Genomic DNA, 12,262 nt, shown 5'->3' on the forward strand with positions numbered 1-12,262 from the left:
TTTACAACATTAACAATGTCTACACTGTATTTCTGATCAATTTGATGTTATTTTAATACATATACAAAATTCTTAATATGCGAATAAATGTTTTAATCGTTTGGCAGCCCTAATTTTGATGTTAAAACTAGTAATCCTACCTTGTTAAATGAAAAAAGACTCCAACTCCAATAAACCCTGTACTACTGTAGCCCCACCCAGTTACTGTAGCCCCACCATTTAGTATGCCTCTCAAACCCTCCAACTTTGTTTAACTCTGTGAACAGGAGCCACCACCTGCTATTCCAACTGGACTTTGGGAAGTAGTGTCACGCCTACTCCTGCTCTCACATTACGCACACCTGGCAACCATCATTACACACACCTGCTCCTCATCGTCATGCACACATGGTCTCCCTCATTACCTTGATTACTTCCCCTTTTCTGCTTACGGTTGAAGTTGTGGATCTCAACCAAGACCATAACCCACTGAACCAGAGGACAGCCTACTGAGGACAGCCTAAGTTGACAAACAGGTGACTCCTGTTTGTCAACGTCCTGGTTTAAATAGACTCAACATCTGTCAGGGTTGAGGTTCATGGGGTCAGTAAAATGAATATTCATGCAAGCCCTTATTCAAATGAAAGAGGAAGTAACATGACCCTTTAGATATTCCTTACAAACAGTGAGGCCTCCATTAAGTTTTTATACTATACTGAAGAAAAATAGAAAGGCAACATGCAACAATTTCAAAGGTTTTACTGAGTTACAGTTCATATAAGGAAATCAGTCCATTTAAATATAAATTAGGCACTAATCTATGGATTTCACATGACTGGGAATACATATATGTATCTGTTGGTAACAGATACCTTAAGAAGAGGTAGGAGGCTGGATCGGAAAATCCGTCAGTATCTGGTGTGACAACAATTTGCCTCATGCAAAGCGACGCATCTCCTTCGCATAGGGTTGATCAGGCTGTTGATTGTGGGATGTTGTCCCACTCCTCTTCAATGGCTGTGTGAAGTTGCTGGATATTGGCGGGAACTGGAACAAGCTGCCCGTACACATCAATCCAGAGGATCCCAAACATGCTCAATGGGTGACATGTCTGGTGAATATGCAGGCCATGGAAGAACTGGGACATTTTCAGCTTCCAGAAATTGTGCACAGATCCTTGTGACATGGGGCCGTGCATTATCATGCTGAAACATGAGGTGATGGCGGCGGATGAATGGCATGACAACGGGCCTCAGGACTTCGTCACAGTATCTCTGTGCATTCAAATTGCCATTGATAAAATGTCCGTAGCTTATGCCTGCCCATACCATAACCCCACCGCCACCATGGGGCACTCTATTCACAACGTTGACGTCAGCAAACCACTCGCCCACACAACGCCATACGGATGGTCTGTGGTTGTGAGGCTGGTTGGACCTACTGCCAAATTCTGTAAAACAACATTGGAGGAGAAATGGTAGAGAAATTAATATTACATTCTCTTGCAACAGCTCTGGTGGACATTTCCTGCAGTCAGCATGCCAATTGCACGCTACCTCAAAACGTGAGACATCTGTGGCATTGTGTTGTGTGACAAAATTGCACATTTTAGAGTGGCCTTTTATTGTCCCCAGCATCAGGTGCACCTGTGTAATGATCCTGCTGTTTAATCAGATTTCTGATATGCCACACCTGTCAGGTGGATGGATTATCTTGGCAAAGGATAAATGCTCACTAACAGGGATGTTAACAAATTTGTTCACAACATTTGAGAGACATTTGTGGGATCTTTTCTTCCAGCTCATGAAATATGGGACCAACACTTTACATGTTGCATTAATATTTTTGTTCAGTGTAGATACAACCTTATACTAAATACTAACCCTGTAACAAAATACTAACCCTGTAACTAAATACTAAATACTAACCTTGTAGCTATCATTGTCTTACTTAAGATAGCCTGACGACTCGGTCTCTACTGAGTTCATGGCAACGCAGTCATGTTAAAATGACACTATCTGTCAGAAGACAATGTATATCCTTAAAATGAAATACTAACCTTATATGTACACAATATATTATAGTGAAGTAATAGAATGTCTCGTTTTTGTAGAATTCTAATGATGACCCGCCTCAGTGTAGCCCTCCATACTAGTGCCGGTATATATTCCACGCTGAGGGAGTGGGGATACTGACTGTCAACTGTGAGGATTTGGACACACCCGGACAGAGCCTCACCTACAGCATTGTGGGAGGTGAGAAAATATCCCATTTCACATGTAGTGCACTATTTTTGACCAAGGCCCATAGAGTTCCAGTCAAAAGTAGTGCACTATATAGGGAATGGGGTGCCATTTGGGACACATCCCATATCACATAATGTGCTCTATTACTAGTGATCAACTCCTTTTGGTTTCAGGTAGAACCTTTTTGGGTTCCTGGATCCAAAATGTTGCTCCTACGGGGACAGCCGTGGAACCATTTTTTTTCTAAGCAGACAGAACACACAAGATATAACCCCAGGTACAGATGGAACACAGAACATTCAGCCCAGACAGAACACATTGTCTAGAAAGGACATACACAATTTTTTATTTATCTGTTGTTTTACCAGGTAAGTTAACTGAGAGCACATTCTCATTTGCAGCAACGACCTGGGGAATAGTTACAGGGGAGAAATGAGCCAATTGCAAACTGGGGATTATTAGGTGACGGTTTGAGGGCCAGATTGGGAATTTAGCCAGGACACCAGGGTTAACACCCCTACTCTTATGATAAGTGCCATGGGATCTTTAATGACCTCAGAACACCCGTTTAACGTCTCTTCCGAAAGACGGCATCCTACACAGGGCAGTGTCCCCAATCACTGCCCTGGGGCATTGGGATATTTTTAGACCAGAGGAAAGAGTGCCTCTTACTGGCCCTCCAACACCACTTCCAGCAGCATCTGGGCTCCCATCCAGGGACTGACCAGGACCAACCCTGCTTAGCTTCAGAAGCAAACCAGCAGTGGTATGCAGGGTGGGTATGCTGCTGGCATACCACGATAGAACCCCATGTACAGACGGAACACAGAACATTCAGCCCAGAGAGAAATCATACAAATGATGGAAAATGCAGCCCAGAGAGAAAACAGAGCATTCAGCCCAGATGGAACAAAGACCTCCAAACCAAGACAGAATGAATCAGAGGGAATGTAATTCACCATCTGCTTGAATTGCAGGTACATTTGATTAGATACAAACTACCGCATTCCTGTTCTCCCAGGGAACACTAAACAACCGATTTACCACGGATGGAGCACAGCTGGTGTCCAGTGCCCAGTTCTCCTATCACACCCCATGGTTTATGAGTTGCTGGTCAGGGCTCAGGACCATGGCATGCCTGTATGCTCCACTACTGTTACGGTCATTGCCAATGTGGTTCCCTGGACCACAACTCGACCAACAACCACCACCACGATCAAGGTAACTCACCACTTTTACACGGTCTATCTTACCTGCAGCTAGTAGGTATAAACAAACATAGTGTGAGTGCCTCTGCATGTTGTGTGTTATATGTGTGTCGTAACGTGACCATCATTAAATGAAGACGGTTATATTATCAAATCAATTCTCTATGTGTAATTCTTCCTTACGTGACTAAACTAATCATGTCAACTTTAATTAACTAGGAAGTCGGGGCATCACAGGATTTTTTTTGAAAGAGTCTCTATTTCCCGAATCTTATCCATTACAGTCACTTATTAATGTCTTATTACCTCATCAGTCTCATTCCTGAACGTCGCAAACCCTTGGATATCTGATATCCGATATGACGGCTTGGTAGACAAAGGAAAGGGGTGAGGACAGGTAATAAAGAGGTGGAGAACAGAATGGACCCACTGCATACATACAGTTGAATAGGTTCATCGTAAATATGGACATTACTAGGAAAAACTATTCTCATTAGAATACTAAAATCACATTGTTATCTTTGCAAAAGTATTCTTATGCTTAATCATTTATTTTATACAACATTCAGATGCAAACCCCATAACTGAGGAGTGTATACAAACAGATATACAGTAATATGTGTCTCCTGTCCTTCATGAGGTCATCAAATGAAACAAACTCAACATGACTCTTCCTAGATTTCCCACCAACCGATTCCACATTCTCAAAAATATAAATATTGTTTAGTTCTACAATTTTGGGGATGTAGGAGTTTTGGCAAGTCTCTCTCTGTGTCCAGAGCCCAGGGGCCGAGTATTTACAACCTCCATAAAGCGACCTTCTCCCCCTCTCCCCCTCTGTGGGAGAGAGAGTCGCTGTAGAGTGGACCCACTGTAGCCTGATTCTTCAGATCTTTACAGGAAATTAATGACAGTCCCCCTCTGGTGGGGTCAAGTTGAAAGGATCCTGCAAGTTGCCACCCACCATAAGAATGAATCTCGGATATCCTGGTTGGGGATCAGCGTAGCAGTCCCCCTCTGGTGGTTGACCCGGGTAGGATTTCTGCAAATGGAGCAGGCCGCCACAAGGATGGGCAGCGGATGTCCGGATTGGGATCGCCAATCGGATTGGGATCTAGGCAGTAATTTAGGCAGATGTTAACAACGCACACACACTCACAAAATACATAATTACATTTATTCCCAAATGAGTGGTGTTGTGGCACTAAGGGATGGTTGTATGGGGAACTTGTTTATGGCTCTATCAATTCCTAAGTGTCAAAGGAAATTAAATTAAAAGGAATGAAAGCATAAACAAAGATATACAAAATATAGTTATCACACCATAATCATCTAATTGGACTGTATTCTATATACGTCCAACGTTTTGGCAAAATGACCCTATCATGGCATTGTCTAATGTCATATCTAGGGCGTTCCTAATTTGCAGTGTGTTGCTAGAGCACTATCCTAAGTTGATAACTACATGATAAGTCTACATCTGTAAGGCACCAGTTTGGGGCAGTCTACAGGGATGACCTATGGACCTCTGTGGAGAAACTGATGAGTATTGTAGCTGTAGAGTCAAATGCCTCAGAGTACATTTTCAACTTTACTAAGGCTGGTGTTTTGTTCTGACCCTAAAGTGATCCATTTGTGCTTACACAAGCGCACACGCCAAGGGAAATAAGCCAAGTGTCCGGGTAGGCTGCAACCTGTTCCGATTGAGTCTGACATCATCAGATCATTTCCGGGTCAATGCCTGGAGGTTTAGTAACAATTGATGCCAACCTCACGACCTACGTTAAGGGGACCTGTAGTAGTTTTTATTACACGCCAATGTGTCTTACACCATTGTAGTGGCGATAGGAATGACGGAATCTATTTCATAGCTAAGTTATCCACGGGGGAGCTAACCTCACGACGGAAGTACTCTCTAAGCACTGAACCAGTCGTACGTGGTGTGATCACGGTTCATGACTTCTAATAACTTTCCTCCTGAATGGAGGGTTCTATTTATTAGTGGCATGTGTGTTAACCGTCAGAAGAGTGTTCTGGAGATTCCCTTACACGTGTTGCGATCTGAGTCACTACTAACTCCTCTATTGCTGTTCTCAATAGCAATTTGACTTGTGACCTTCATGATACACTAGCACATGATGCCGCACAGTGAAACACTGCTTCCAATTAATTTCAATGGAAGGAAAGCGGCGAGAAGCGGATAGGGCGGGGGACCTTTGGGCGGTGTGAAGGAGGTGTGGGAGGCCGTGAAAAAGGTGAACTTTTCCCAACTTTATGCAAATCACCAGCGGCGACCGCTGACCAACCAGGCAGTCGTCTTGTGAAACAGTGGATGTAAAGAATCTAGCTAGCTAAAGCATTTACTACAAATTGAATGTGCAATTTTGTAAGCTTGTCTTGCTGATATTTGCTGATATTTGCTATGCAATGCAGATGTATTAAATAACTATGTTCTTACTTATTGTGCAGTGGAGGATAAAAATACCTGTATGCCTATAGATGTGTAGCTAGCTATCTAGCCGATCTGTGTATGGACCCAAACATTTGGTATACATATTAGTTCAGAACCTAGCTATGAACCTCAACTTCAAAACAGTCTGAATTACATTAATGAAGCCAATGGATTGAGTAGAATATAATCTAACTTTGTGCCAAGGATGCAAGTTGAATATGCATGTAGTTATTACCATGCATGAGATCCCCACATTGTAGCCTGCCAATTTAATGTATTCCCTGATCATGTACTCTATCTTGGCAAATACAGGTGCAGTACAGGTATGAATCTCTTCGAGATAATTTTTCAGTCATATGCAATACCAGGAGTATAAAATCCAGTCTTTGAATGATGCTCTGTCTGCAAGTATCTATTACAATTATACACTTCAGTGTGACATCCGTGGTTACTCATTGTAACTAATAGACTACAAACAGGATTTAACTAGTTAAAGGCTGATTTGTAATTCATATATTCAGAAATAGAATTTAAAAAAACTGTATACTACACTTCCTATGCATCATGTAAAACTGGTTCATCTCAATATCTAATGCTCTTTATCTGCATTGATCTGATAAACACAGGATAGGTGTAAATGAGAGACTTCATTTCAACCACGAGAGAACATGAAAAGCTTTATTGAAAGAAGTTTATTATCCAAGTGTTATAAATACATGCATTATAAATATTATAATAGTAGTATTATAAATACAAGTTCAATCTGTACTTCAATGCACATCTGCTGTGCATTATAAAAACAGAGGAAGAAAGAGGAGGTGGCGAGAGGTGTAAAAGACAGGAAGGGAAAGTGCTAAGGACATAGGAGCAGAGAAGGTAGCATATGTGTCACGATCGTTGAATGAGGAGGACCAAAGCTCAGCGTGGGGAGCGTACATATTCCTTTATTTTCGGATGACGCGGACGAAAACAATAACCATACAAAAAAACAACCGTGAAGCCTAAGGGCTATAATGCTACAAACAAAGACAACTTCCCACACCCACAGGTGGGGAAAAGGGTACCTAAGTATGGTTCCCAATCAGAGACAACGATAGACAGCTGTCCCTGATTGAGAACCCTACCCGGCCAAAAACAAAGAAATAGAAAACATAGGACACAAAACATAGAATGCCCACCCCAACTCACGCCCTGACCAAACCAAAATAGAGACATAAAAAGGATCACTAAGGTCAGAGAGTGACGATATGATTAATGAATCACAGTGCTACCCAAATATTCTCTCAGTTCATCACAATTACATAAGTGTCTCTAGTCGACCCGAAGGTTATCTTAAAAGTGGGTGAGGTGGCGATGATGGGTCTGGGGGTTGGCATCCTCTCTCACATCAAAACATACCTGCAGAGAGACAGATGGAGAGAGAGAGATAGCATGTTAAGCCTTGTTTTTTAAATTTATTCTAACATTGTTAGTCATCATACTAATCAGGTGAAATGCAAAACTGACCTTGGATCATTAACTCTGGGATTACTGCATCTCTATCTGTATTTCAATGTAAAGCATGTCTTTAATAATACTTTCTGTTGAACTGACCAAGTGACCTCTCACCTCTGAACATGCTGTACCCTCTATGTTGCCAGTTCAGATGCGGGAGTGGTTCACCAACACAGCTGATATAACCTAGAGGATTTAGGGAGAAGAGGAGAGAGGGATGAAGTGGAGAGAGACTTATTGAGAAAATAAGATAGTTAAAGAGACAGTGTTCAACAGGAATCTGTGTGTGTGGCCTCACCTGGTATCCACACCACACTAAGTGGCAGCAGAGCACTTTATGCTGAAAAACATGAACGGACACACAAGGACAAACAATATTGCGTAGTTATGGAAATAATGAAGTGTCTTACTATTCTCCATGGTTGGCCCTCTTGCCTATTCTTTGAAGGTGGAAGAAGCCACACCTGAGCCTGCTTACTGCACAACAATCCATCAATCAATCAGATACATGACTGTGTAGGTGTGGGTTAAAGGGTGTCCAATTGTACTACATTTTTTCAATATGGGTGATTTAAAATAGCCTGTTTTGTTTTTGTACAGACATCACACCCTTACCTAAACAGCACCCTCACCTGATCAAAGGGAGAGAAACTGGGAGTTGAATAACTGCAGTTAACATAGCTAAGTAAATGGAATAATACTCTTATTGCATTGTGAATGGCTCTTAAAAGAGCCTTTGGGTGTGCATAGTGTAGTCTGTGGTGTTGCCAGGGAACAGCGCCCTCTTCGAAGAAGTAGGAGGTGAAGATCTCCTGCACACAGATTGCCTCTCTTGCTGCGTTGTTGGACCCCATCCTTTTAACATCCTGCAGAGCAGCAGACTCCTCTGGCACAGGACGGCGAGCTGCAGATCCCCTCCTGGTCCTTGTGTCCATTCTCATGAAGTTATGCAGGACACAGGTAGCTTTCATACACCTGAATTCCTCCAGGAGGCAGTCTCAGGCGGGGCCCTGGTCACCCAACCTTGCAGTGCCCTACACATTAACTGTAGGCAATCGTTTTGAAGGAATCTCCAATTACAAGGTATCTGTAGGAATATGGAAGACAATGAGATTATTAGACTTTTACAACACCAGGTCATTGTGGATTACTAAAGTATGATATCCCTGATAACAAATCATGATAACATTGGATTGATAGATGCATGGGCACACATATGTGCATGTGACATTAACAGGATCATATCAAGGATAGCACCACAAATGAATACATAAATACCACTTGAAGCTTGATGATGAGTTGATTATTTGAATCAGCTGTGCAGTGCTAACGCAAAAACAAAATGTGCACCTCTTTGAGTCCCCAGAACCAGGACTGAGAACCACTTAATTGGGACCTCTTCATATGTAGACAGGCTTTCATAGCTCTCTTTATCTGAGGACAGAAAACCTCACAAGAAACGGACTTCATTATAGTCAAATTAGCTAGCTACCTACAAATGCATTTGTAGTTAGTTATTTTACAGTGATAAATACATCAAGATAGCTAGCTAAAATGAAGTTAGGTAGCTGGTGATATTTAATTCACTTTGCTAGCTATCTATACAGTATCTGAAGTTGGCTAGATAGCTATCTAGCTAGCTCATTTAGCAGCTCATTTGAGTTAGCCTGCACCTTAGCTAGTTAGCTAATAATACATTGGTTTTTTACATTTTCGAAATATATTTATTAACTTGAATAGGTTCTCCCAGCCATGTGGACAACTGGAAACAGGGCAGCAAAGTTGGTTTGTCACCAGAGCGTTTAGAGCACATTACTATTGAACTATCTACCCATTTAATAACCAGACCTTCATACAAACTTGCTATGATGAATTCTTGACGCACAACCGAAAAGCTGCTCTGTGCTGCCATATGCCGCTAGCACGCCCACAAACGAGTCACAATGGGTGGCCTACTCGGCACGCGGCAATTTAGATGCACCTTGAGGTCTCTAACATTCTTACTGATTGTGGTTGGACTGACTGTGCTGGCATTGGTACTGGTACTCAAGGGGACCAGTTATCCTATCAATTTATTCTGAAATGCCAACCACAAAGCATGTTACTAGTTGCATTGTAGTGGAAACCACACATGGCAAGGAATTATTATTTTTGCCATTTGTTTTGGAGGTGCAGCATCCACTGGATGACCAGTGTGGTACAACTCAGTAATTATTTTAGATGTGTTCTAAGGTTATCCCAGTTATCCCACTGTTCTTATAGGGGAGTTTACAACTAGATTTGTTTTCTGCTCTAGCGGCCTCATACAGTGTTGCACGTAGTCTCGCCCCCCCTCCCCCACCGGCCTCGATAAGGCTCATCATGGACCCCCCAACAGTGGTTGGTGTTGGTATCCAAGGCACAAACGAAAAGGTCGGACCCTTATGTACGAGTTGTCAATGGCCATGTTGTTATGAGAATGACTGTAACCTTTCAACAAAATCTCCTGGTGTTTGTGCTTCAAACCGCTCAGTGGCTGTCGAGGCCTGTCAGTCACCACAGCATCCGCGTGTTGCAACATCTTCAGTACCTGCGAACTGAGACGAGGATATCTGTCTGTGATATCGCAAGTGTTTCACCAGTGGGAGTCATCGGGTCAGTTGAGGGACTGATGCCATTAGTGTCATTGTAAGGGGTGACAGTCCCCCACAAAGCGGAAGATGTATCATTGGAAGCAGAGTACACTCTGCACATCAATGTTTTTTTTGCTGATATCTCCTTGGATCGGATTCTGCATCAAGAAGTTTAGAAACGTCTATTTCCAAAGGGGTGCTTTCGACAGATACCCCTCATTGTTTCCAGAGACAAAACCTCTCTCATTGTCACTCAATGCCTAGGTTTACCTCCATGGTATTCACATCCTACCAAACCTTTGTCTGTACATTATGCCTTGAATCTATTGTTCCGCACCCAGAAACCTGCTCCTTTTACTCTTTGTTCTGAACGCAATAGACGATGAGTTCTTATAGCCTTTAGCCATACCCTTATCCTACACCTACTCTGTTCCTCTGGTCATGTAAAGGTTAATCCAGGCCCTGCAGCGCCTAGCTCCACTCCCATTCCCCAGGTGCTCTCATTTGTTGACTTCTGTAACCGTAAAAGCCTTGGTTTCCTGCATGTTAACATTAGAAGCCTCCTCCCTAAGTTTGTTTTATTCACTGCTTTAGCAAACTCTGCCAACCCGGATGTCCTAGCCATGTCTGAATCCTGACTTAGGAAGGCCATCAAAAATCCTGACATTTCCATCCCTAACTATAACATCTGCCAAAGGGGGCGGAGTTGCAATCTACTGCAGAGATAGCCTTCAGAGTTCTGTCATGCTATCCAGGTCTGTGCCCAAACAATTTGAGCTTCTACTTTTAAAAATCCACCTTTCCAGAAACAAGTCTTTCACAGTTGCAGCTTACTTGTAACGGCTGTTGTCGGGAGAAGAAGGAGTAGACCAAAGCGCAGCGTTGTACGTGTTCATTTTGCCTTTCATAAACTGAACACTAAATACAAAAGAACAAGAGAATAAATTAAAACCGAAACAGTTCTGTATGGTGAAACACAGAAAACAACTACCCACAACCTATAGTGGGAAAACAGGCTGCCTAAGTATGGTTCTCAATCAGAGACAACAACAGACAGCTGTCCCTGATTGAGAACCATACCCGGCCAAAAACAAAGAAATACAAAAACATAGAAAAAAGAACATTGGACACCCACCGTAGTCACACCCTGGCCTAACCAAAATAGAGAATAAAAAGCCTCTCTTTGGCCAGGGCGTGACATTACTATAGACCACCTTTTGCCCCAAGCTGTGCCCTGGACACTATATGTGAATTGATTGTCTCCCATCTATCTTCAGAGCTCGTGCTGGTAGGTGACCTAAACTGGGACATGCTTAAATCCCGGCCATCCGACAATCTAAGATAGATGCCCTCAATCTCACACAAATGATCAATGAACCTACCAGGTACAACACCAAATCCGTAAACACGGGCACCCTCATAGATATCATCCTGACTAACCTGCCCTCCAAATACACCTCTGTTGTCTTCAAAAAGGAACTCAGCGATCACTGAAATGACCATCACCGTCAAACACTCCCTTATACCCTTCAGCGAGCAGGCCTTTCTATTCAACCTGGCCAGGTTATCCTGGAAGGATATTGACCTCATTCCGTCAGTAGAGGATGCCTGGTTATTCTTTAAAAGTGCTTTCCTCACCATCTTAAATAAGCATGCCCCATTCAAAAAATGTAGAACCAGGAATAGATATAGCCCTTGGTTCACTCCAGACCTGACTGCCCTTGACCAGCACAAAAACACTGCACACTGCATTAGAATCGAATATCCCCCGCGATATGCAACTTTTCAGGGAAGTTAGGAACCGATATACACAGGCATTAAGGAAAGCAAAGGCTAGCTTTTTCAAACAGAAATTTGCATCCTGTAGCACAAACTCAAAAAAGTTTTGGGACACTGTAAAGTCTGTGGAGAATAAGAGCACCTCCTCACAGCTGCCCACTGCACTGAGGCTAGGAAACACTGCGACCACCGATAAATCCACAATAATTGAGAATTTCAAGAAGCATTTTTCTACGGCTGGCCATGCTTTCCACCTGGCTACCCCTACCCCGGTCAACAGCCCTGCACCCCCACAGCAACTTGCCCAAGCCTCCCCATTTCTCCTTCACCCAAATCCAGATAGCTGATGTTCTGAAAGAGCTGCAAAATCTGGACCCCTACAAATCAGCTGGGCTAGACAACCCTCTCTAAAATTTTCCACCACAATTGTTGCAACCCCTATTACTAGCCTGTTCAACCTCTCTTTCGTATCGTCTGAGATCCCCAAATATT

The 12,262-nt window shown here is 42.8% G+C and overlaps 1 long non-coding RNA gene across 1 annotated transcript; it reads right to left on the reverse strand.

Annotated features, from left to right (window-relative positions):
- Positions 1–6,549: 6,549 nt before the first annotated feature.
- LOC149975908 (uncharacterized) lies at positions 6,550–9,978 on the reverse strand. The gene is made up of 4 exons (XR_016487654.1): positions 8,730–9,978; positions 7,678–8,466; positions 7,494–7,565; positions 6,550–7,283 (listed from the first exon to the last, which is right to left on the reverse strand). It is a non-coding gene; the product is annotated as an uncharacterized LOC149975908 (long non-coding RNA).
- Positions 9,979–12,262: the final 2,284 nt, after the last annotated feature.

Source organism: Oncorhynchus mykiss, chromosome 17 (genome assembly GCF_057628025.1).
Source record: "Oncorhynchus mykiss isolate SJ-2025 chromosome 17, ASM5762802v1, whole genome shotgun sequence".
Classification (NCBI taxonomy): Eukaryota; Metazoa; Chordata; class Actinopteri; order Salmoniformes; family Salmonidae; genus Oncorhynchus; species Oncorhynchus mykiss.